Source organism: Petaurus breviceps, unplaced genomic scaffold (genome assembly GCF_028583685.1).
Source record: "Petaurus breviceps papuanus isolate PSGF00001 unplaced genomic scaffold, PetGlider_PUasm1.0 689, whole genome shotgun sequence".
NCBI lineage: Eukaryota > Metazoa > Chordata > Mammalia > Diprotodontia > Petauridae > Petaurus > Petaurus breviceps.
In genome coordinates, this window is record NW_027186458.1 from 1,707,127 (window position 1) to 1,734,012 (window position 26,886).

General features: G+C 40.0%; 1 protein-coding gene and 1 pseudogene across 1 annotated transcript in view; both read left to right on the top strand.

The window, feature by feature from the left end:
• The first annotated feature begins 227 nt into the window (after window positions 1–227).
• LOC138174486 (poly(rC)-binding protein 2 pseudogene) lies at window positions 228–14,084 on the top strand (annotated as a pseudogene).
• Window positions 13,490–26,886, top strand: part of ANKRD50 (ankyrin repeat domain containing 50) — a 163,906-nt gene continuing 150,509 nt past the window's right edge. The window contains exon 1 of the mRNA XM_069104860.1: window positions 13,490–13,499. The gene's annotated coding sequence lies outside the window, so the exon portion shown is untranslated. The remainder of the gene's footprint in view (window positions 13,500–26,886) is intronic.

Genomic DNA, 26,886 nt, shown 5'->3' on the forward strand with positions numbered 1-26,886 from the left:
AAATGGAAGAGGACTAAGCTTAAACATCTGCCTTGTTGTTGTCTTCCATGGTCCTCCAGTTTTGGTCATCTACCCTACCTCCATGCTCTGCGATCCCCTGGCATTGTCATCTTAATTGTTTAAGTAACCTAAGTACCTCTGAGCCTTTCTAGGAGTAATGACAATGTCTAATTTCATTATTTTTCCAGGACTTGAAAGGGGAGGGGACTTGCAAGGCATCTAGCAAGATGGTGCCCAGGGAGCTGAGTGAAGCATGCTTGGACCCACCCAAAGTAGGCTTCAGGGGACACATCAGTCAGACTTGGGGACACACTTTCTGGTTTTGGAGTCACACAACTGGTATCCTAGGGGAGGTCACTAATCCAATCAGCAGGACCACAAGGTGGGAGTTCTGGAGATGAAAGATCTCTTAACAGATGATAATGATAACAACAACTAATTCATGTAGCACTTTAAGGCTTATACCTTACAAATATCATCTCCTTTTATCCTCACAATGACCCTGGGAGGAAGGTGATATCCTCATTCTTATGTTACAGAGGACAAAACTGAGATGGGGGAAGTTAAGTAACTTGTCCAGGATCACACAACTAGTAGGGTTTGAGGAAGAATTTGAATTCATGTCTTCCTCACTTTCTGTCCAGCACTCTATACATCATGCCATCTAGATAGCTACTAGAGAACAGTGAACTTAGGATCTGCATTGATGGAGGAAGTACCTGTATGAATGGAAATATGGAGATTTGAAGTTTTGTTCTATTTCTTTCCTTCCCACTAAAAGCTTTTCCCACTCAGGTTTAGAAACAAGACAGTCTTGACATATCAGCACTGGGACCTTGAAGTTTTATCAACTAAAGGTCTTCCCAAAATAGTTCTTTCATGCTTCTATTGTTCATACTTCACTTAGGGAGTGTTTTCTTAGCTGTGAGCTTTTAAGTATAAGCTTTCAAACTGTCTTTATTAACACAATTCTTAATTCTCCTGGAAACATTCTAATTCACTCTTAATTCATCCAGTTTCCATCTCTGGTATCTTTCCTCATGTACTTCTTTAGGTAATACATTTAGTCACTTTCAGTTGCTTGCAATTAGAGCCAGTCAGCTTGAGTATTAAGATACCATACAAATGTTCCTCTCATTTTAGAATTTCCATTTTTATCTGAAACCTCCAAGGGACTCTACTTGAAGGTCCAAGAGCCTGGCAACCTGCAGTTCTCTTGGTGCACCTTTCAGGAATATTTTTAAGCAAAGATGAATAACAGTTGCAATATTTATTACAATCTGTATTTTTCTTAAGGGTGGCTTTTTTATTATGGCTTTTTTTTTTTTAAAGCAATTGGGGTTAAGTAACTTGCTCAAGGTTACACGGCCAATTATTTCTGGGTGTGGTGCTAAGTATCTGAGCCCGGACTTGATCCCCAGGTCATCCTGACACTGGGCCACTCACTGAACCACCTGGCCCCCCCTAAGCAATTGGGGTTAAGTAACTTGCTCAAGGTTACATGGCCAGGTGTTTCTGGGTGGATGCTAAGTGTTTGAGCCTGGATTCGATCTCCAGGTCATCCTTACACTGGAGCCGGTGCTCTTACTCACTGTGCTACCTGGCTGCCCCTTTATTATTGCTTCTTAACCAAATGATTTTCTAATGTCATTGTAGGTATCTGTAAATTTCTCTTCAATTCAACTTAGCAAAATTTTATTAAATGTATGTCTTATACAGTAAGTGTGAGTATGTGTGTGTTTGTGTGTGTGTGTGTGTGTGTGAAACTTTGTTGGGCACTAAAGATGAACATTTTAAAACTAGGTAGCCTCTGCCCTCAAAGGGCTTGTGATCTTCTGATAGGGATATAACTTTTACGTAAGTCATGTATTAAAGATAGAACCCTAGATTTTTTCAGTCAGAAAGACCCGGATTCCAATTCCAGCTAAGACACCAAGTAGCTGTGTGACCCCAGAAAAGTCACTTAACCTCTCTTACATAAAAATGAAGAAATTGGATTCAATATCTAAGACCCTTCCAGCTCTAAACCTGTGATCTCAAAATACAAAATGTACATAAAAGTAATTTGTAGAAGAAAAGAAAGCTAATAACTGGAATATTGGGAAAGATTGAGGATAGGAAGAAGCATCTGACTTGTGGTTTGAAGGAAGTAGGTGATTCTACCAATCAGAAAGGAGAAAGGAGGCATTCCAAGTTTGAGGGTACCATTGTGCAAGAGCATGGAGGTACTAGATACAACATCATATACAAGAATTAAAATGAGTGGTAGGAAGAGAAAGAGAATTATTGTATTTATAGAGGAAATAGGGTAACATTAGGGACAGGGATAGGGACTAGTATTGAGTTGTCAAAATCATAGGATACTCCCAAGAAGGAAATCCTTCTACTAAAGCAAAGGTGGCAACTTCTCTGCAATTTATCCTCTTAGAGTATTTACCAGAGCCACTAAGAGATTGTAACTTGCTCCAGGTCTCACAGTTTTATGAAGGAAAATGAAATTCGGACCCACTTCCTGTTTCTGAAGCTGATTTTGTATCCATTTTTTGAACTGCCTTTCTTATTTTAAACAGTTTCTCATTGGGAGAAAATTCCCCATTTGCACATTATTTCAAGTCACTAGTGTTGATCAAACACCCATTATACCTTGTTTAATGTGCTATAGAGATTTCTTCTTATGGCTTTTGGGCACTTGCACTTTTATTTATGTTTTGTTTTTACATTATAACTTATACATCAATATATTTACAGATTATTCTTAATTTGTGAGAGATGTCCTTTAACAAAATAAAGTTAAGCCAAACTAATAATAATAATGAACAACTGTAAGATACCATCATCTCTATTTTTTAAATGAATATAAATCTATTTTCTCTCCCTCTCTCTTCTCCCACCCCACTGGAAAAAAATAGAAAAACAACAAAAAAATTATTCTTAATTAAATTTTTTGTTTATTTTTAGTTTACATTATTCATTTCCACAAGATTTTGAGTTACAAATTTTCTCCCTGCCTTTCCCCTACCCACCACCTCAAAACAGTGATCCCAATGTATACCCACTCTCCCAATCTGCTCTCTTCTATATCCTGCCCCATCTCCCCTCCAACTTTCTGGTAGGTCAAGATGGATCTCTATACGCCAGTGCCTGTATATCTTATTTCCCAGTTGCATGTAAAAAATAATAATATATTTATTAAATATTTGATTTAAAAACTTTAAAATCCAGATTCTTTCCCTTCCTCCCTCATCACCCACCCTCACTGGGAAGATATGCTATTCAATATAGGTTGTACATGTGTAGCTATGCAAAACATTTCCATAGTGGATATATTGTGAAAGACTGACTATATTTCCCTCCATCCTATCCAGACCCCCACTTGTTCTATTCTCTACTTTGACACTGTCCCTTTTCAAAAGTGTGTGCTTCTAACTTCCCTCCCCCTAACCTGCCCTCCCCTTCATCATCCCCCCTCTCATCCCCTTCCCCCCTATTCTCCTGTAGAGTGAGATAACCTATTTAGTGTGTATGTCATACCCTCCCTAAGCCAAATTCAATGAGTAAGGTTGACTCATTCCCTTTTGCCTTCCTGCTCTTCCCGTCCATTCTAACAGTTTTCCCTTGCTTCTTCTATATGAAACAATTTACCCCATTCTGTCTCTCCCCATATCCTCTCATTATATTCCTGTTCACCTCTCAATTTCACCTTTTAATTATCATCTCTTCCTATTCAATTGGTCCTGTGCCCTCTATCTATGCATACCTGTATACATATATACAAACACTAGCATACATATTCATATGCCCATATACCCTCCTATACACACACACACACACACATTTATATTACCTTAAACTATTCTCATACTGAGAAAAGTTTAATAAGTTACAATTATCATTTTTCCATGTAGGATTGTAAATACTTCAACTTTGTTAAGTTCCTTATGATTTCTTTTCCCTGTTTACCTTCTCATGCTTCTCTTGCTTCTTGTATCTGAATGTCAAATTTTCTATTCAACTCTGGTTTTTTCATCAAGAATGCTTGAAAGTCTTCTATTTTATTGAATGACCATATTTTCCCCTGAAAAATGATACTCAGTTTTGCTGGGTAGGTGACTCTTGGTTTGAATCCCAGCTCCTTTGACCTCTGGAATATCATACTCCAAGCCCTTTGATCCTTCAATATAGAAGCTGCCAGATCCTGTGTTATCATGATTGTGTTTCCACGATATTCAAATTGTTTCCTTTTGGCTGCTTGTAATAATTTCTCCTTGATCTGGGAACTCTGGAACCTGGCTATAATATTCCTAGGGGTTTTCTTTTTGGGATCTTTTTCAGGAGGTGATCAGTGGATTCTTTCAACATCAATTTTGCCCTCTGGTCCTAAAAAGTCGGGGCAATTTTCCTTGAGAATTTCATGAAGGATGATTTCTGGGTTCTTTTTTTGATCATGGCTTTCAGGTAGTCAAACAATTTTAAAATTATCTCTCCTGGACCTATTGTCCAGGTCAGTGGTTTTTCCAATGAGCTATTTCACATTGCCTTCTATTTTTATCGTATGTTTGGATCTGTTTAATAGTATCTTGATTTCTCATGAAGTCACTAGCTTTCATTTGCTTCAATCTAATTCTGAAGGAATGATTCTCTTCTGTGAGCTTTTGAGATTCTTTTTCCATCTGGCAAATTCAGGTTTTTAAGGCATGCTTCTCCTTATTGGCTTTTTGAGCCTCTTTTGCCATTTGAGTTAGTCTATTTTTTAAGGTGTGGTTTTCTTCACTCAGGTTGTTGACTCTCTTTTCATGATTTTCTTGTATCATTCTCATGTTTCATCCCAATTTTCCTCAACTTCTCTTATTTGGTTTTCAAAATCCTTCTTAAGTTCCTCTATGGCCTTTAACCAGCTTATTCTTTTCTTGGAAGCTTCTGGTGCAGAAGTTCTGACTTCACTGTCTTCCTCCTGTTTCATGCCCCTATCCTTTTTGTCCCCAAAAACAGAGTCCAAAGTCAGATTACTGTACTTTCCTTGTTTCCCTCATTTGCTCATGTTGCCATTCAATTACTTGACTTTTGAGCTTTTTGCCACAGTAGAGCTCTACTTCCAGAGAGAAGAACTTTGTCCCAAATTACTGGGGTTTTTGCAGCTGCCAGAGCTATTAGTTGGGTGCCCTCTCTGAAGCCTGCACTGGCTCTGGCACCTGGTCACCCACCCCAGGACCTTCACCCTAGATAACAATCCAAATCCAAGCAGGTTAAAGCAAGAGCGATTATGCCTCTTGGTCTCTTGGTCCCCCTATAATCTGCAAACCAGGAGTTTTGAAGTAGTCATGTGGCAATGGCCACCATACCTTGGTCTGCTCATCCCTCTGGGGGCAGGGGCTGGACCACACCCCCAGACTCCCTGTTCCCAAAGTCCACACTGATCTCTCACTTTGTCTTTGCCATTTATGAGTTGATAATTCTGGACACTGCCACAGCTGCTGGTGATCCACTCTCCTGAAGTCCATCCAGCTGCAGCTGGTCAGGCCTCCCTGAGGCTAAAATCCAGCTCACACAGGGCTGGACTCTGCTCCCAGCGTGCAGTGATGAACCCTTCCTGTCAGCCTGCCAGGCTTCCCTTAGCAGGAAATTTGTTTCTCTCTGTCACTTTGTGGGTTCTGTAGCCCTAAAGTTTGTTTAGAGTCATTTTTTGTAGGTTTTTAAGGTGGTTATGGGGGGAGCACATGGAGTTTTCTTATGTCTACACCACCATCTTGACTCCACCTCACTATTTTGATGTTCCAAAGAAAAATATTTTAACAAATATTCCTAGTTCTAAATAAATTCTTCCAATGGGCAAATGTGTTGTATGTGTATGTCTATCTATCTATCTATCTATCTATCTATCTATCTATCTATCTATCTATCTATCTATCTATCTGATATACACACATATATTCATGTATGCATATATGTATATGTGTGTATGTATATATCTCATTCTGCTCCCCCATAAATCTATCATTTCTCTCTCATGAATAACATGTTTCTTTATTGGTCTTCTGGAATCATAAATGGTCATCACATTGCTCACAGTTCCCAAAGCTTTCAATTATTGTTTTTCACACTTTTGTTATTATATAAATTATTCTCCTGGTCCTTCTCACTTTATTCTTAATCAGTTCATTTAAGTCTTTCCTTGTTTTCTTTTCTTTTTTTGTCATCACTTTTCTCATTTTTTACAGCATAACGATACTTTGTCACATTCATATACCACAACTTTTTCACCCATTCCTCAGTTGTTGGACACAGTTTCTAGTGTCTTGCTACCATTGAGAGTTGCTATAAATATTTTTGTACATAAAAGACCTTTTCCTCTTTCTTTGCCTTTATTGAGTATAGCCCTATCAGTGGTATAACTAGGTCTAGGGACACATACTGTTCAGTAACTTTTTACATGATTCCAAATTGCTTTCCAGAATTGTTGCTTTCCAGAACCATTCTCAAGTGCATTCATAGTGCTTCAACTTACCTGTTTTCCCAGAGTTCCTCTAACATTCATTATTTTCCTTTTTTCTCATCTTTGTCAATTTCATGGTTATGAAATGGAACTGATTTGCTTTTATTTCCATTTCTCCAATTACTAGTGATTTAGAACAAATTTTAATATGGGTATAGACAAACTACTTTTTCCCCTTAAGAATTATTTGTTCATATCTTTGGATAATTATCAACTGGGTAATTGCATTTGTTAATGTTGTTATCATTGTTGTAATTTGAATCAGTTCCTTAAATAGCTTGGAAGTGAGATCTTTCTTTGAGAACCTTGATAGAAATCCCCCCCTCCCCAGTTAATTGCTTCCTTTTTAATGTTAGCTTTATTAGATTTGCTTATAGAAAAGCTTTATGAAAATTATTCATTTTATCACCTGTGATCCTCTCTATCCCTTGTCTGGTATTGAACTTTTCATCTTCTCCTTCATCTCCTCTTTGCTTTTACACAGACTAAGCCATGGCTTCCATATGCTTTTTTTTCACCTCTATTTGTAAACCCTAGCTCCTCTTTCCAAGGCTCATTCACCTATAGTGCCTCCTCTTACAAGAGACCTTTCCTGACCCTGCCCCAATGGTCAGTGCTCCCTATCATCCAACAAATTTGCTCAGCATCTAATCTGTATACCATTGTCCCTTCCACCCTGTGACCTCTAATATATGGAGGTTTCAACATATTGCAGGTAGGCATAAGAAATTACATGGGAATTTTGGGGGAGTTCTGTGGAAGTTGCAGATGACAAGAAAAAGTCAATATATGACCAGAAAAAGTTTAGAAACTCAGAAATACATAAAATATATATTTTAGTAAACACCCAATAAAAGAAAAATCCAAACTTCTTCTTTGGTAGGAAAGGAGGGCCAAAAATTTTTAAATAGATTTTTCAGATCCTGGGGCATCTTGCCCCCAAACCCATGATGTGGTAGGGATAACTGCACATAGTTTTTGTTTTGTTTTGTTTTTTATTAAGGTAGCATTAATACTGGTGTGTTGTTTCACCTGTAAGAATGCAAATTTCTTGAGGGTAAGAATTGTTTCACTTCTGGCTTTGTGTCTATGGTTCACAGCACGATGGCTAGCACTAGCAAGCCCTACTTGCCCAGGGCTGCGAGGTGGCACTATAGTGAATAAAGCACTGGATCTGGAGTCAGGAGAACATAAATTCAAATCCATCCTCAACACTTATTAGCTACATGACCTTGGGCAAGTAATTTAACCACCTTTGCCTCAGTTCCTCATCTGTAAAATGAGCTGGAGAAGGAAATGACATACCACTCCAGTATCTTTGCCAAGCAAACCCCAAATGGGGTCACAAAGAACTGGAAATGGCACAAAAACAATAAATATTTCTTCAAATTGAATTGCTTGAAAGAGGGGTAATCTCCTGAAATTTTCCTCTGGAAGCAAAAAAATAAAAACAGTTCATTGACAAATGATAAAAAATAAATACTTAGGGGAAAAAATTCAATTTCACTATGCTTGAGCTCAAAAGAAAATGGTCATTTAATCTGATGTCTTTCTGTGCTACACAGAAAACCAAAAATTACACCACATCAACTCTACACTGGAAAAAGCTTGTAAAATGAGCTTGCAAGATATGTCAAAACCTAGGAAATGAAAAGCAGTCAGACTTCTCCAAACTTTTGAGCAGAGGGGGATGAAACATAATAGAAAAACAAATACACTAGTGGATTTCATGTAGGTCCTCAATAAATATTGTTAAGTGAAAAGGGTTTTAGCAAATTACATGCTGCCTTTATCATTGTACTCCTGATCTATAATACATAGCGAAGAAGGTCAACAAAATGTCACAGAATATCTTCATTAGAACTAGTCAGAAGCTAGGATCCTTCACATATGGCTTAGTAGTTTATACATGGGGGGCAGCTAGGTGGCGCTGCAGTGGATAGAGCACCAGGCCTGGAGTCAGGAAGATTAATCTCCCTGAGTTTAAATCTGACCTCAGACACTTACTGTCTGGGTGACCCTAGGCAAGTCATTTACCCTGTTTGCCTCAGTTGCCTTATCTGGAGTAGGAAATGCAAACCACTCCAGTATCTTTGCCAAGAAAACTCCAAATGGGGTCATGAAGAGTCAGACATGACTGAAACAAGTGAACAAGAGCAAGAACAAATTTATTAACTACTGACTGTGGACTAGATACTGCACTAAGCACTGGTAATACAAACAAAGGCCCAAAGAACCCAGGCCCTTGCTCTCAAAGAGCTCACATTCTAATGAAGAAGACCACAGGAAAAGAACTAGGTATATGTGAGATGCCTAACAGAGTAGATGGAAGGTAAACTGAGAAAGGAAGGGAGTAGCAGCTGGGGGAGTCTTACTGCATAAGATGGGATGTGAGTAGATCCTTAAAGAAGGTTTAAGAAAAAAAAGAATCACCTTAGTTGTTTTAACCAATGTGGTTTTAAGAACAACTTTGAACAATCAAGTAATTTTGACTACTATAAATACTCAAATTAACTACAAAGGGCATATGAAGGAAGATGCTATCTGCATCCAGAGAAAAAAGTGATGAAGGATTTTACATATTTACACGTTAAAATGTAAATATTTTGTATATATGCATATGTGTATACATACAAAAATGTATGTTCATATTTAAACATAAAATAGTCACATACATACATTTACATAGATACATATTTGTTTCTGATGGTAGCCATCTCTGGGAGTGGGGAAAAAGGGGGATAGAGAAATTTACATGATAATTATATTATATATTTATTTTTAATAGGATTTTCCCAATTACATGCCAAGACAATTTTTCCGAAGATTTTGAGTTCCAAATTTTTCTCTCTCCCTCCCTCCTCTCCCCTCTTCTGAAGATGGTAGGCAGTTTGATTCAGCTTATACATGTGCTATCATGCTAAATGTATTTCCATATTCATCACAGTTGTGAAAGAAGAAATCAACTTAAAAAACACAAGAAGGAATAAATTAAATAAAAAAATCCTTTGATTTGCATTCAGAGTCTACCAGTTCTTTATCTGGACATGAATAGCATTTTCCTTTGTGATAGCTTTGATTTGTTCATCTGAAAACTGACTATTCATATCCTTTAACCATTTATCAATTGGGGAATGGCTTGTACCCTTACAAATTTGGCTCAGTTCTCCATATTGTTGAGAAATGAGGCCTTTATCAAAGACACTCACTATAAAGATTGTTTCCCAGTTTTCTGCTTTCCTTCAAATCTTGGTTGTATTGGTTTGGTTTGTACAAAAGCCTTTTGATTTAATATAATCAAAATGATCTATTTTATATCTTGCAAAGCTTTCTCTTTCTTGTTTGGTCATGAACTTTTCCCCTCCCCATAGATCTCACAGGTAGACTATATATATATATATATATATATATATATATATATATATATATATATATATACATATGTGTGGATATACACATATGTGACTATGTAGGTATCTGTGTATTTTAATATGTATGTATGTATGTATGTATACATGATGTATGGAAACATTTTAAATAATATATATTTTTCTATATGTGTGTGTATTGTGTATATGTATATATGAATTGATGTGCATATATATGAGAAATCTTTATGTGTCTATTATTATTATATAACATTAAAAATGTAATACTGTATAATACATGATATATATATTTATATTTACATACAAATATAGATAGAAATCTATCAATATACATAGACACATGTGTCATGTATATGCATATCATATACACACCTATGTATACTCATATGCCTTCATGTACCTATAGATATGTGTATGTGTGTACATTTAAATACACATATACATACATGTGTGTGTGTCCAGAGCCCAAGACTTCAGAAGCTGATCCCCTTCTTCAAGACTAGAAGACCAGGGCAAGCCCTGGGATGATGGCTTTGAACTTCAGAATATGGGCTTCATTCTTCAGTGTCTCTATGATGCTAATGATGTCTTGGGTGTATCTGTCTCTCTGTCTCTGTCTCTGGGTCAGCCCAGATAGGAATCCAACCACACTTTCCCGTCCTAGGAGCTTCTTTTCTCCATGTTCTCCTATGCAGCCTCCAGAAGCATCCACCCAGACTTCTGGTGCCTTCTTCTCGATCTGTTTAGTAGTCTGGAGGGTATCTATTTGTTGTCTTTCACTCTCATTAAAGCTCTATATTGAGTTAATAATAATGAAGTTGTATGTCAGTTGGTTGGCCTGTTTCCTAACTTGAATAAATAATCAGTCTTTAGTTTGGTCTTTCTGCCTCAAGCCAATCCCCACTCCAGTCCATCTTCTACTCAGTTATCAGCTTGATCTTCCTAAATTGCATGTCTGACCATGATATCCCCTGCCCCAATGAAATCCAATTCACTAAAATCTGGTGGATCCTTGTTACCTTCCAGGATCAAATATAAAACACACTAGCTTTTAAGGGTCTTTTAAAGAGCTCCATTCCTTCCTTTCTAATCTTCATTTACCTTCTTCCCTTCCATGAACTCTGAGCCAATGATACTGATCTCCTTGCTGTTCCTTACAGAAGACACTCTACCTCCTAATTATGTGCCTTCTCACTGGCTGCCCCACCTGCCTGGAAGTCTCTCAGCTATAACTCCTGGTTTCCCTGGCTTCCTTCAGGCCCCAACAAAAGTTCCACTTTCTACAAGAAGAATTTCCTGACATTTTTCAGTCTAGAGCCTTCCCTCAGAGATGATGATTTCCAACACATATATGTGATATGTACACATATATACACACAGAGATATATGCATATATACACACACCGATACATACATACATACACAACGTATGTGTATGTATACGTGTGTATACACACAGTATCTCCATAGCTTGCTGGCACATATTTACATACAGCTTGTCTTTCCCATTGGATGGAGCTCTTTGAGATCAGAGACTGTTTCTGTTGTAATTCTTTATATCTGCATGCTTAGCACAGAGTGTGACACATAGACAGAGCAGAAGAAATACTTCAGTTGATTGCTGACTTGACTACTTGGAAACAGATATTGATTAGGGCAACTTTAACGTAGAACATACCAGAACTTGAATTCATCAAAACTGCTTTTGCCACAGTGTTCCAGCCATCCAATGTGGATCTTTCTTAGTCTCTACTGATATCACAAGGATCTCAGTAGAATACCTACTCATGTTACCAGCTTTTTTTTTTCTCATTTATATACTTTTTTGATAATATTCTTTTCTTTCTTAGGGGTGGGGAAATAATGGAGGTTAAAAGGGAGTTGCCCAAGGTCAAACAGCTAGTAAGTGTCTGAGGCCAGATTTGAATGTGGGTGCTCCTGAATCCAGAGCTGGTACTCCATCCACTACACCACCTAGCTGCCCCTGAAAACATCCTTTTCACTCCTTGGTAATTACGTCACCATAATGTAATGTAAATTGTTCAAAATGAACATGTACTTTTCCACTGACTTTTGTCTCATTATGAAGAAATTAGGTGGGGTGGCCTAATGAATAATGCACTGGACACAGAGTCAGGAAGAATTCAATTCAAATCCTGCTTCAGAGAATTTACCTATGGGACCCTGGTCAAGTCACTTAACATCTCTCAAATTCAGTTTCTTCTTCTATAAAATAAGGACAATAATGAATCAATAATAATAAAAAATAATAGAATCAAATGAGATTTTAAAAACGCGATTTGCCAATCTTAAAGCTCTATATAAATATGCTATCACTTCCACTTCAATTCTTGGGAGATAGTCATAGTGTTCCTTGATTTGTGGTCACACGATGTCACTTTGAGAGGGAGACAGACAAGCATCACAAAGGATGGGAAGTACATATGCTCTGGGGTCGGAGAGAGTGTCTCGACCTATGAAATCCTATATCCATTTTACAACTGGAAAAAAATGCCCTTTGAAAATTGGAGGAAGCACGAAATCCAAAAGCCCAACACTGATACTACCAACTAACAGCTTAAATAATCTGCTTCAAGTTCTAGTACATTCAGAGGGTGTCACTTGTTTAAAAACAAAACTGCACAGGATCCTTGATTGCTATTTTCCCTGGGATAAACTGCACACAGTAAAAATGCACTTGCCAACGTCATCTTTTAAAACTGTATGCATAGGCAATCCTAATTGGGCTGTGCTCAACACTGTGCATTATACAACATTGTGCTTCCAGCCTGGGCTGATTAAGGATGACTGACATTCTCCACTCAGCCCCCAAATTGCTGCAATTATTGAAAATCATTATGATTTCTACACAAGTGTAGTGGACTTTTTCATCTTTCTCTCTCATCCCATCCCCTAACCTTGGACCGTTGTAGGAGACTCCCTCAGAGGAGAAAAGGGGCATAATTGGCTTTCTCTGTCCTAAAATGAAAGTAGCCATATTTAGTCCCTGGTGATGTGAAGGGAATGTCATTTGCTCATTATACCATGACTTGAGATGCCATCAGGAGACATGCATTCACCAAACATATTTTTTTCCTCTTTTTCTTTCTCAAGTTAAAACATTTTTGCTTTTGGGCAAACAATGGCTAATTCTGAAAATCTGGCATTAAAAGAAGAAATAAAGTGAATTCGTCATCGATTTTATTTTGTGAATAGGAAAAACCTTTACTCACATCTCTAAAAGAGTGTTTTTTGTTTGTTTTAGATGAAAGAAAGGTTACACTTAGATTATGAGGATGTGGAAGTAAGAGTATGCTAAGGGAATGATTGTCTCTGTCATATTTGTCCAGGACTTTCCAATGAATAATTCTTTTCATCAGGAAATCCTAACAAATAATCTTTTGAAATAAGTTGGCATGTGGAGTCATAAATAAAAAAGATGATATTCACAACATACTAAGCTTTGTTAATAAAGATGTGTGTGCTATTTTTTTATAGGATAGCAGTAAACAAGGAAATTGTTCCATTCAAAATTTTCCTCCTATCTCACAATACAGGGAGACGTGTGGTCCTTGCTAGACAGTATAGCTCTCATTGGAAGAAGAGGATGCAAGGTCAAGGTAAGAAGAGAACATACAGGGGACCAGGTGGCAGGGGATAAGCTATCAAACTCAACTGAGTGGGCCATCAGTACTGCTGGCACCCTACAATCTAGCATTTACTGTGTCAAACAGAGCTGCATGGTCATTGGAGAGACCCTTCCAGTCTCCCCCGAAAGGGCATGACTATCCTATATCAACTGGTTCAGTTCTCCAGTCATCTTTGCAGGTGGCTGGGCCTATACCATTCAAGGAGAGTATGCCATTCTGCAGATAGATTTGACCAAGGTGCACCAGGTGACAATGCAACAGTCTCATTTTCCCATGATTCATGGCAACACCAGATACAGTGCAGGTTTGGATACATCTGATCAGACTACTCATGAACTCACTATTCCAAATGACTTAATTGGCTGCATAATTGTACATCAAGGCTCCAAAACCAATGTGATTCATCAGATGGCTGGGGTTTAGACCAAAATTGGCAATCCATTGGGAGGATGTACTGATGGGCAGGTCACCATCCCTGGATCTGAGGCCAGCATTAGGCTGGTCCAGTATCTAATCAATGTCAGTTTCGAAAATATAACGGCTTTTCTTAGGTAGCCTCCATGATGATCCCTGATCATTTCAGCATCAACTGCCATTAATCCTCCACCCATTCTTCTTCCTTCTCTTCCACCACCACCCCCTTGCTCACCACACCAAAGACCTCTGATGAAATTTGTATCCTCGCTAACCTTCTTGCAACTGCCCCTTGGGGTGTCCAGTCTGCTGTGCATGAAACCCATCCCTCTCCTGATTCTAAATGCTGTGTCTGCTTCTAAGGGTACCAAAGCTTTGGCTATCAACACCACCACCACCATCTCTGCCATACCAAGTATGACTAAGAAATAAAGTTGAAAAACCAATTTTCTCTGTAATGACTGTGGATTTCTGGAGCATCCCTTCCAAAGTGTTTCTGGGTTGTGTGTGTGTGTGTGTGTGTGTACATTGTTGAGACCCAAATAACCATGAGCTTTTGACCTTTCTAGGTGCATTTGTGGGAAGAGAGGAGAAGGCAAATCCTTGCTAAGGTCAAAGCCACTTGAGCTGAGTGTTTGCCTGTTTCAGTCTATGATTTGTTGAATTCCTTATCTATAGCTACAGCCTTGCTGCTTCCCCCTTCTCTTTCTCTCCTACAACAATTCTCTCCCTCCCTTCTTCTTCTCCCCTCCCAACCCCATTCTGTGGACTTTTTTTTACCTTACAAAATGGCACATTAGGGTCTGGGTTTAGTGAGTAAAAATTACTCTATTTAAAACAAAATAAAAGAAAGACAATAGAGCCCTTGGACAGGAGATTGGGGGTGTGCTTTCCATGATCCCTTGTCTCATACATACCATATAAAATGGCTTTCTAGCTATAGCCATCTTCTCCTAAAAGATGCCAGGCATGCCAACCGGGCATCCGAGCTATGCTTTTGGCTTCTTTCCCTTCATTTCCTTAGCTTACAACACTGAAGAGAAAAGGAAAACCAGGAGGTCTCTGATGAGTCTTCTACCACTGGGAACTTGGCTTTCAGAGTCCTTGGGATTTATCCCAGCTCTAAGATCCTGTGAGGCAACGAGCACGCAGACAGAAAGTTACTATGGGTGCTCATCTATTTGTCGCATGACTCTCAGGCAGGCTCTGAATTTCTATTTTCAGGCTTGTATGTCCCATCACACAGCATGTCCCAAGAGTCTTAGTGGAGTTGAAACTATGATATATTATTATATTTAAGACTTCCTTATATTCTCTTGATGTTTATGTTATTTTATTAGTTACTATATATTAATTATGTGTGTATACATATACATTAGACAATACTTACATACACATATACATATAAATATATATGTGTATATTATGACCATTAAGCTATTATATCTTCAAACTCCAATAAGTCTTTTGAGACACCTTATATAGACCACTTACTGTTATTTTCCAAGTGTAAATATTATGACTTTCAAAGTTCATAGGATCACAAATTGAGAGTTGGAAGGGTCATTAAAGGTCATCTAGTCCAACCATTTGTTTTGCAGAGGAGAAAACAGAGACTGAGAGGAGGTCCATGATTTGCATAGGGCACCAATAGAAATGGGACCTCAGTCATGGTCTTCCTGCCTCCAGATTCAGAATTCTACCCACTCCACCATGCTGCCTCTCAGCCTTTTACAAGGCATTATTTTCATTTGAAGGAGCTGCCAAAAAAACCCAATGCAATAAACGTATTTAGTGATCTATTTGGTAAAATTCAGCATTTGGGGCTCTAAGAGTCTGCAATACCCCAGTGGTTTTTGGGCTGTGGAGCCCAATCAGCCATATGCTGGTCTGAGACATCATTCACTTACCTTCTTCCTAGTTGACAGGGATTTGCTCCTTAGTAAATCTGAAGAAAGCCTAAGGACTCTGTGGGTCTCCAATGCCAAGACCCATTTGCATTTCTGAGAAACATCTGGACACCAAAACCCATGTGGATTTTTTTTCTTCAAGAAAAAATGGAGTAGGGGGTTGTAGTTGGGATGATAGAGGGTGGAGAGTGAGATGGGGGGGGGGCATCATTGTCACTTTTAGCACACAATAAAAACCTGGAGTTTATCTGTCTGTGGCATAGCCAATCTGTCCAATGAAACAGAAAAATGTTGTAAATGAGTTTACACAAAGGACTGAGTGGGCATGAAATCTTAGTTAGAAGACAGAATTCTAAATACATTGCCTTTCTCAACTTTAAAAATCCCAGCTGGGGTACGGCATCTATGCCTTTATAGCATACCAGCCTCTCTAGGGTACCTTAGCGGAAGGCTGATTGGACGCATTGTGTGAGCCTGAATTATCACTGATTATGCACACTTGCTATAGAATGGCTTTTTGGCTACCAGGGGCTTTCTTTGCACACCCTGATAAGCATCCCGAAATCAGAGAGCATTCTTTATCATACTGAGCTCTTTGGAATTAGCTAATTAATTTGCATTGTCCCTTCCTACTCATAATATGCGTGTGTGTGTGTGTGTGTGTGTGTGTGTGTGTGTGTGTGTGTGTGTGTGTGTAAATCAGGGAAGGCAACTTGGGAGATAAAATAAGACGAGTTGGACCCCAACGATACTATTAGGTGCTGTCCCACTTGGCACCTGGATGGATTTCAGCTCCTGTTAATAATCCCTTACCTAGGGATTACGTAGTCCTGGCTTGTTTTAGTAACTGTGCCACTGTCACCTCTGGCTCCAAGAAGCTGTAGCCTGCTCAGCCTCCACACCCCAGTAAAATGTCTCAGCAGATGGGCTAAACCATGTTGAGTTTAACTGACAGGTCTCAGTCCCATCAAGTGAATTAGGGCTATGTCTACGCCAAGCATGTGAAGACTTTTTCCTGGTGGATGAGAACAATTTGTTCCAACAGCCATGAAGATGGCTGAAGCAGGCATCCCAGGCCATTGCCAGTGGTCATGACTTTTGTCCTGCCACTTGACTTGAATGCTTCTGGAAGAGAGACTGAGGCTGAAGCTTTGGTGCAGCCCTGTCTCACTAAAATCCACCTCACAAATGGGTCAAGGCATCATCCCATGGTGTAATTGATCCTCTTCAAAAATGAACAACAACACTGCATCATAAATGTGGAGTGGAAAAGGGACTTCAGAGCCATTTGGTCCAACGCCCTCCCTTTGTGGATAAGGACACAGCTTTTTTGGGGGGCAGGAGGAGGCAGTTGGAGTTAACTCATAGTCACACAGCTAGTAAGGGTCTGAGGTTGGCCCTCCTGACCCCAGGACCAGAGCTCTATGCACTGCCCTCCAGAGCTACCCCAAGATCACAACTTTCCTAAGTATCAGAGCTTGGTTTCAAACCCAGGTCTTCCTGATTCCAATTGCCAGGATCCCATAATTGGAGGCAGAAGGGATGTTAAAGGCCATCAAGTCCTAGCCTTTCTTTAGACAGAACCCAGCTCTCCTCCCACTAAGCCTGTCTTGGAGGAGTCCACATTCCCCTGCAGGTGGGAGGAGGAGAGGGGAGTATGACTCTAAAGCAGAGAAGGGTAAGATGAGAAGAAAGAGAAAACCTGGTCTGGAGGGAATCAAGGAGATGGCTGCCCAGGGTATTTTCTTGCTAATGCTTTTGTAAGCACATTGAGAAACTTGTCAATATGTTGCATCAATAAAAGGTCATGGTTATTTTAATTTATCCATAGCCCACATGGAACTGTCACATGGGACCTCAAGAGATTCTGCATTAGGCCATCAGAGCCCACAAGTCTTTTTGTGAATTGAAATTTTTAATTGATTCAGAGGCAGCTAGGTGACATTGAGGATAGAGCCCTGGACATGCCACCCAGAAGCCGTGAGTGTGAATCCAGCCTCAAACCACTACTGACTATGGGACACTGGGCAAGTCCCTGTGGCTTTCTCACCACTCATTTCCTCCTTTATAAAATGAAAGGGTCAGACTCTATTGTCTTCAAGGTCCTTTCCACATCTGTAGTTATGATGCCACTATCCACAAATTACTCATTCACTTCTAAGACGTTAATCAGTATGTATATGGGGCCAGTTTTGAATTCTGGTCTTCCTGACCCAGCACTCTATCCACTGAGCCACCAGTTGTGTCCATTTTAAAGAGAGGTTAGGTGACTTGTCCAGAGTCACCCAGCTAGTGAGTGTCTGAGGCTGAATTTGAACTCGGGTCTTCCTAACTCCAGGCCCCACTGCTCTACCCACTGAGTCACCCAGCTACCTCTGTTTACTCCTCTGTAAAATAAGAGGGGTACACTGCAGGAATTTTAAGATCTCTTCCAGGTCTGACATTAGTTATCTCCAATTCTACCTGGAGTCGTGAAGACCTCAGACCAAGTCCAGACTCAGATATTCTTAGTTGTATGATCCTGGGAAAGTCATTAAACCTCTGATTGCCTGGATTTCCTCAACTGTGAAATGTGGAGAATAACAGTGCCTACCTCACGGGGGTGATGAGGATCAAGTGAGATAATGCTTGAAAAGTGCTTAACATGGGGCCTGGCGCACAGTAGGCACCATATAGACATCTGTTCTCTTCCCTCCCTCACCCTCAGTGTGAGCTCCCCACACTCTGGACGCCTCTCCTTTCACAGAACACCCATTTCATCTCACTCCCTTTATACACATAGCCTCTCAATCAGTCAGTTAGTAAACATTGAGTGCCTACTAAGTGTCATGGGCCAAACGACAGGCTCTGCTCTCAAGGACTTCACTGTCTACTGGGGAAAATGTGCAGAATTATGGAGAAATAAGATCTATGGAGAATAAATTGGAGAGCAATGAACTACCAGGAAAGGGAATAAGAGAGGGCTTCAGCAGAGGATGGGATTTTAACTGGGACTGAAGGAAGTCGGGAGGTAGAAAGAAAGAGGGAGCAAATTCCAGACACAGGGGACAGGTAGTATGTGTGCACACACAATACACACAATACACATACACAATACACATACACATACCTATACACATACACACACATATATGTATTTTTTATCATGCATAAGACTTTTATCAGCTGCTTCTTGCAATCTATTCAATTATGCGTGTATCTTACCTCTCAGCTTGGATTAGAAGCCCCTTCTCTCAACTATCTCTGTCTGTTTCTATGCCTGCCTCCATCTCTTTCCCATTCTTGTTCTCTTTTTCTTTACTCACTCTTTTTCTCCTCCTATTTCTCTCTCTCTCTCTCTCTCTCTCTCTCTCTCTCTCTCTCTCTCTCTCTCTCTCTCTCTCTGTTTCTTGTCTCTCTCTATCTCTGTCTCTTTCTCTCTCATTATTCATACCACACCCTCCCCCCATCAAAACATTTTAGATAAAATTTAAAATGACAAGAACTATACTATATCTCATACTTGGCAACCTATGCTAGCTCTCCTTCAGTGCTGTTTCCCTATTTGAAATATGTGTTGCTGAATGCATTAGTGTGTTCGAAATACTAAATTATAATAGGATATAATTGGATTTTCTGCTGGAAGCTTGTGGAAATGAGTTGGGCTGTGATATGAGAAGGGAAAGGAGGCTTAGCTAATTTACCCAAGGGGAACATTATATATTGGACAAGTAGAAAATAATATGGAAAGGGAAGGGCAGTTGATCAGGACACCATTGGTCAATTGATATTTCTTCAGACCAACTGATGAAAACATAAAGTGTGTGGTGCAGGCATGTAGGGGCAGCAAGGTGGCACAGTGAATAGAATGCTTGGCCTCATCTTCCTGAATTCAAGTCCACATCAGACATTTACTAGCTCTGTGATCCTAGGCAAGTTACTTCACCCTGTTTGCCTCAGTTTCCTCATCTGTAAAATTAGCTAGAGAAGGAAATGGCAAACCACTCTAGAATCTTTACCAAGAAAAGCCCAAATAGAGTCATGAAGGGTCAGACACAACTGAAATGACTGAACAACAACAAAAAAGTATAGGTAACAGAAATGATGAGGTGTTGATTGAAGTACAAAGATGTCTATTCTCTCTTCCCCATTTTTGAGATGTGATAGAAGTTCAAAGAATGGATCATGTACCTGGTAGCCCTTTAAAAAGTAAGACATGTTCCTATGGAGTCTTTAGAGGCAGGAGACAACTTTGAGAAGTGTGACATCTGGCATCTGAGATGAGTCAACCAGGGATGAAGCTATGGAAGAAGAATGGGAGAGCTCTTACCCTGTGAGATCAGAAAGGGAATTTCTCCTCTCACCCCCACATTGACCAGAACATCTATTATTATATCTGTATTTAGCATTTATAGAGTACTTTAAGATTTGCAAAATACTTTACCAATATTATCTCATTTTGTCCTCACAAAAACCCAAGGAGGAAAGTGCTATTATTACCTTCATTTTTACAAAGGAGAAAACTGAGGCAGACAGAGCTTAAGAGACTTTCCAATGATTATATAGCTAATAAGAGTAGGAGATAGGGTTTGAACTCATGTCTTCCTGACTCCAGTCCAGAGCTTTCTCCACTGTTCCAGGTAGCCCCCTCCATCCATCTTGGAGCTACTCACCCAGTAGAAGATATTGCACCAAGCAGGGTGAGAGAAAAAGTGTTTAGTAGAGTAACAGCTCAGGAGACCTGCTGTGTCCAAGGTGAGAAGCTTAAGAACATCAGTAGAAGAGAAACGACATTGGAGTGCTGGAGGCATGAGTTGCCTAGGTCAAATGTGTTCCCTAAATGTGTGCCTCTCTCCCTTGTTCTTGAACTGTCTGTCTTTGCATACTCCCACTGTTCCCACAATCACTGTATGATTTTATGAGAGAGTGCACCCCAGATTTAAAGAATAAATATTTGGTAACTTCTGAAATTATGATGCATTCTCAGTAAATGCCTTTTATTTAAACTAATTGTGTTTACTATCACACTATTAAAAATAAGGGTACCAATTGGGGGGAAGGGGTCATGAATTATAATTTTAGAAGTGTGAACCCACAGAATACTTTGAACCTAAGGGAAGTTTCCCTATTGGAGACCCAATTCATAAGTGTAAATTGAGGATATGCCATAATACATAAGGATAGCTATATGGATCAATGGATAGAGCATTGGGCCAAGAGTCTGGAAGAACTGAGTTCAAATCCAGCCTCAGATACTTACTAGTTATGTAATCCTAAACAAGTCACTTAACTTTTGTTTGCCTTAATCCACTGGAAGAGGAAATGGGAAATCACTCCAGTATCTGACAAGAAAACCCCATAGACAGTATAGTCCACAGAGTCACAAAGAGCTGGACATGACTGAATGACTGGACGACAAAGCAATAGCAGTACAAGCTCATTTAGTTGAGTTGGTTAGTAAGTAGACAAGCATTAAGGTTCGCTATGTTCCAGCCTCTATGAGAAGCACTGGGAGCACACAAAAGCCTAAAAATATTTCCTGGCCCGAAGTTCATATTCTAATAGAGGAGAGAAAATGTAAATAACATACACGCTGCATACAGAGGAGATGGAAGATAGATGGTGAGAGCTGGGGGATTGTGGCTAGGGGTTATTTTAGAGGAGGTGGTATTTGGGTCGAACCACAAAGCTAGAGAAATTGAGGTAGCAGTGAGGAGGGAGAAAATTCCAGGCAAGAAGCATAGACTTTTCACTGAGACAATAGATAGAGTGTCGTAGGTGAGGAATATTAAGTAAATCGATGCAAGTGGACCCCAGAGTTCAGGGAAGAAAGGAATAAGTTACAAAAAGATTGCAAAGGTAAGAAGGAGCCACATTTTAAATGCCAGTCAGGGGATGCTGTATTTGATCCTGAATGTAACAGGGAGTCACTGAAGCCTATTGTGTGTGTATGGTGGAGGTAACATGATCAGAATGATGCTTTAGAAAATTCACCTTGGCCAATGAGTGAAGTGGGAAGAAATTTGAAGATGAGAGACCTAAGCAAAGGATATTTCCATGTGTCCCAGTGAGAAGTAAGAAGGACCTGCATTTGGGTGGTAGCCAGGTGAGTGGAAAGAGAGGAATGATGTTGGGATGGTACAAAAGGCAAGACTTGGATCCATTCATAGGACTTCGAGCTAAACAAATCTTACACATTACCTATTCTGATGCCCACATTTTACAGAGGAGGAAACTGAGATCAAGGAAGACTAAGTGGTTCCCTAAAGGTCACCAGGGAAGCAAATAAATGAACAAGGGCTCAGATCTTGGTGTTCTGGCTCCAAATCCACACCCAGGCTCCTCATTTTGTTTATTATTCTTTAGTGAGAGCACAGAAGAATGTGACAGGACCAAAAACCAAGGGGGGGGGGGGGCAGAAGTCAGCTACGTTAGCCCTGCCATTCTTTTATTTATTCAACAAATATTTGTGGAGCTCCTTCAGTCTATTACCCTCTCCTGGAAAAAACAAAAGACTCCAGTCATGGCACAGGATTGCCAGCTGACTGTGGCGAGGACACAGCCATTCTGTGCTTTTCCTCATACCTAGGTCACTGAAATATTGGGGAAAACCACCATCCCATGGAGGCTTGGGAGAGTCTACACAGACCTGCTCACTTAACAAGAAATGTCAATAGGTGACATTAGCTCCAAAATAACGCACATTCCTACGGTTCTTTAAGGTTTATTTTTTTTCCCCTCACAACTTGGTGGATCGGGCACCGGAAATATTATTTCCATTTTATAGAAGGCAAAACTGAGACTCAGAAAAACTGGGACTTGTTGGTGTTCATTCAGTTAGTCAGTGTCTGAGGCAGGATTCAAATCCAGGTCTTCCATTTCTGTGTGCAATGCTCTCTTCATTGGGCAGCACCATGCTTCAGTTCCTCTATGTGGCTGAATTGGTTTCAGTCATGTCTGACTCTCCATGAGCTCATTTTGGGGGTTTCCTCAGCAAAGATACTACAATAGTTTGCCACTTCCTTCTCTAGCTATTAGGTGCATAACCTTAGGCAAATCATTTCACTTTCTGCCTCAGTTTCCTCATCTGAAAAATAAGGCTAATAATGGTACCTAGTTCACAAGATTGCTATGAAGATCCCATGAGCTCACATATGTAAAACACTTTGGGAAGCTTAGCAATTATTATCATTATTATCATCATACACTTCAACAGGCCCTTTTGACACTCTGGTGAAATCTATAGGCCCTTTATTGGAAATGTTTTTAAATACATAAAGTAAAATACTTAGGATTGAAAAGGAAATTAATGACATTGAAACGCAGGTGCCAAAATAGGAAAAAAAAAGATAAAAACATGTTCTTGGATCCAAGTTAAGAATCCCTAGTCTAGACCAAGAAAAAAAAAGGTGAGACATTGTTCCAGGTGCTAAAGATCTAAAGACAGAATTGACAAACAACAGTCCTTCTCTCAAGTAGATTACGTTCTCCAGGAGTGGAGAACGGCCCTGCCAGATCAGCTCAGGAGGGCGGGAGGGCAGGACCTCAAAGGATGAGGACATCAGGAAAGCCTTTGGGGTCCAAAACTCACCCCTGCAGGAAGGCAAGGTTGTGGAGGGGCAGAAGAGCAGAAGGAGCACATGAGTGGGTGCAATGGATAACCTGGGCAGAGGTAAAATGGTGAAGATGGAATACCAAGTGAGGGGACCAGCAATGAGGCCATTTTGCCAAAGCTATTATGTATGTGAAGTGGATTCCAAAGCCAGAATGCAGGCCAGATGTTGAAGGACATTAGTTAGCACACTGAGTAGTTCATATTTGATTCCTGAGGTAATAAAAAGGGTACCCTGGAGATTCTTGGGCAGGGTGCAACGTGGTCAGACATGCTTGTTGACCGACTGATTCATATACGTATGCTGACAGATTGACAACTGAATCATGACTCATTGACCGAGGCACATTCCCTGGTGATACAGACTGCAATGAGCGGCTCCATCTCATCTCGTCTGAACCCCCTCCTCGTCGGCCTAATAATCCACCACCCCATCCATTGATGACTATCTTCCACTCTCAACACTGGATTCTACTGGAGTAGATCAACTGCTGACCTCCTTTTCCGGTTTTGCATCCCTCTCTCTCTCATTTATATATCAAATTCAATTTTATTTTATTTTCAGAGCTACATTGTCTCCCTCCTAACTCTCCCTTCTCTTATCAATGGAGAAAACAAGAAAAAAAAACATGTTACAAGCATGTATCCATAGCCAAGCAAAACAAATTGCCACATTGGCCAAGCACTCTCCCCCCAAAAAACTCTCAAACTGTCCTCTCATTCCATCCCTCTTCCCTGTCTGGAGGGGGTGACATCTTTTGTCATGAGTTGTCTGGAATTCTGGTTGGTTAGAGTTCTTAAATCTCTCAGGATTGTTTGTTTTTACAACACAACTATAATGTGTTTTTAGTATAGTGAATGACGGGCACAAAGCAGGCAGGTGCTTAATCCGTATTCCCTTCTCTTCCTCTATTTTATAAATTGTTCTGCTCAGTTCACTCTGTATCTGTTCATACAAGTTTTCCCATGTTTTCTTCCTTTATCATTTCCTAAAGCACAATGCAGTTAAACATTCCACACCGCAGGATTAGGGGTGTGATGCCCCCATGATCTGCAAAGTCCATGCAAACATTTTGGTCTCCCTTCATACCAGAGAAGGAGTCTGCATTTTTATGGCATTAAAAGATAAAACTATGTTGATGTTATATAATATTATGCATATATTTTATGCATTTCTGAGTTTCCAAACTTTTTCTGTCATCTGCTGGTCTTTGCCCATTGTCTGTGGCTTCTGCAAAATGCCCATTTGATTTCTTATGATGATCCACAAAATATTAAAACTGGGATGGGAAAGTTGTGATGTGGAAGAGATAACTGTAGGATTCCATCACATTCATGCACCAGAATTGTTCAGCCATTAATCAGTCAATAGGAGTCCTCTCAGTTTCCATTTCTTTGCCACCACAAAAAATAGCTGCTATAAAGATTTTGGCCCTTTGGGGGCCTTTTCCTCTTTTTCTGACCTCTCCAGTGTATGAGCCTACTAGTGGGTGATGGAATCAAAGGGCAGACATAGATTTAAGGCCATTGTTCCCAAGATCTTCCCAAAACTGCTAGAACAGTCACGGCTGCGCTAATATTGTCCTGTGTGTTTTATCATGATAACGTGTAGTACACCCTTCACATTTGCTCCTCTCCTTTCCGCTTCTGGTGGACATGTACTAGAAGGTTTCAAAAAAGATAGACTAAAAGATACATATGTGACAAGGATCCCAATGCCCCTCAGCACACACCTTTTTGTGGGTAGAGGGTAGCTCTGATGACTTCATTTGTTGGGAGAAACAGTTAAACCTCTCCCTGAGAATTATGAGACATGGAGGTTTGGCCCAACTTCCTAACCAAGGAATAATCAGGAGTCTTGCACTGAATTATGCAACAGCTCAAAAATCTTAAAGCAGGAGAGTGTGGGTATGGGAGGTATCTGCTGGAGATGGGAATGGACAGAGCAGCCACGGCTGGGGGCCCCATGCTGAACTGGATGGTCATTGACAGCTATACCTAAGGCAGGGGGATGAAGTGAGACAGGCAGCCAGGCAGAGACAGACACAGACACAAAGACAGAGAGACAGAAAGACAGAGACAGACACAAAGACAGAGAGACAGAGACAGACACAAAGACAGAGAGACAGACACAGACACAAAGACAGAGAGACAGACACAGACACAAAGACAGAGACAGACAGAAAGACAGAGAGACAGACACAGAAAGATCATGAGCTGGGGGAAACAGGGAAGTGATTGGGAGAGCCAAGAGAAAGCTTGGGTCATTAGGACTTAGGCAGAACTTACCTTGCTGCTTATTAGACCTAAGACACTAGCTCCCCATAGAGTGCTTCAGCCTCCCACTTTAAAGAGTATCCCAGGGTGTTTCCAGAAGCTCCCAATCCTTAGTGACAACCCTGAGGACACACCAAGCTTTAGCTCTTGAAGTCCCCTTACTCATTCACAGAATCCATTACACTTTCTTCTTTTGTTATGTCCCATTTTTTTTTTTTTATTATTCTGATCTCCTTTTCTCCATGCCCTAAAGTTTACCAGGTCAGGCCAGGAATGTGCAATTCCTTGAGGATATTCAGATCTTATATGGAAGAAGCTACCAGACAAAAAGCTCAGCTGCTTGTAACTACCCAGAAGGAACCTTGGCTAGAAAGATTTTTTCCTAACTTAGGACAGAGATCCCAGGCTATGACTGATGCTTACAGGAGAGAAATCTTTTCTCTTCTCTGAGGGAATAGGAACAATGTTACTTTTTTGTATAATTTATATAATACTATATTTTGTGTAGATCTCCCCCAGACTTCTCTGCTGACTCATATCCATAGGAATTTGTCTACCATGCCATTAAAAACCCCTTTGCCTTGGAAATTCACTCCACTCCTGGACTGTTCTCACCCTGGAAGCACCCTCCATCCCTGCAGTTTCTCCTTCTATTCCATTGGTTCCACCTAGTATCTCCAATTTACAGAGGTCTGGGCCAACTAAGTCTTCATTTTTCTCCAGACTTCAATATTTACTCATTTCTACCTCTTTCCAGGTACCTCCCACCTCAGACTCTTACTTTATTCTTATATGGAGTAGAGAACCACAATATCCGTCTTCCTTAATTCAAATGTAAATTTCTTGGGGGCAGGGACTATCTTTCTGCTTGTAATTTGTATTTCCAGTGCTTAGCACTGTGTCTGGTATATAATAAGGCCTCAATAAAGGTTTTTTGACTTTCCCAGACTTGATTTTATTATCCTTTATTCTACCCAAAGAGCAAAGAGAGAATTCCATTATCATCTCTGTATATAAATGAGACAATCAGGTATAGTTGATAAAATTGCCAACCTCAATTCCAGTTCAGGACAAAGAGATAAGTAGATAGACAGAGAAAGAAACAGAAAAACAAAGACAGAGAGAGAGAGAGAGAGAGAGAGAGAGAGAGAGAGAGAGAGAGAGA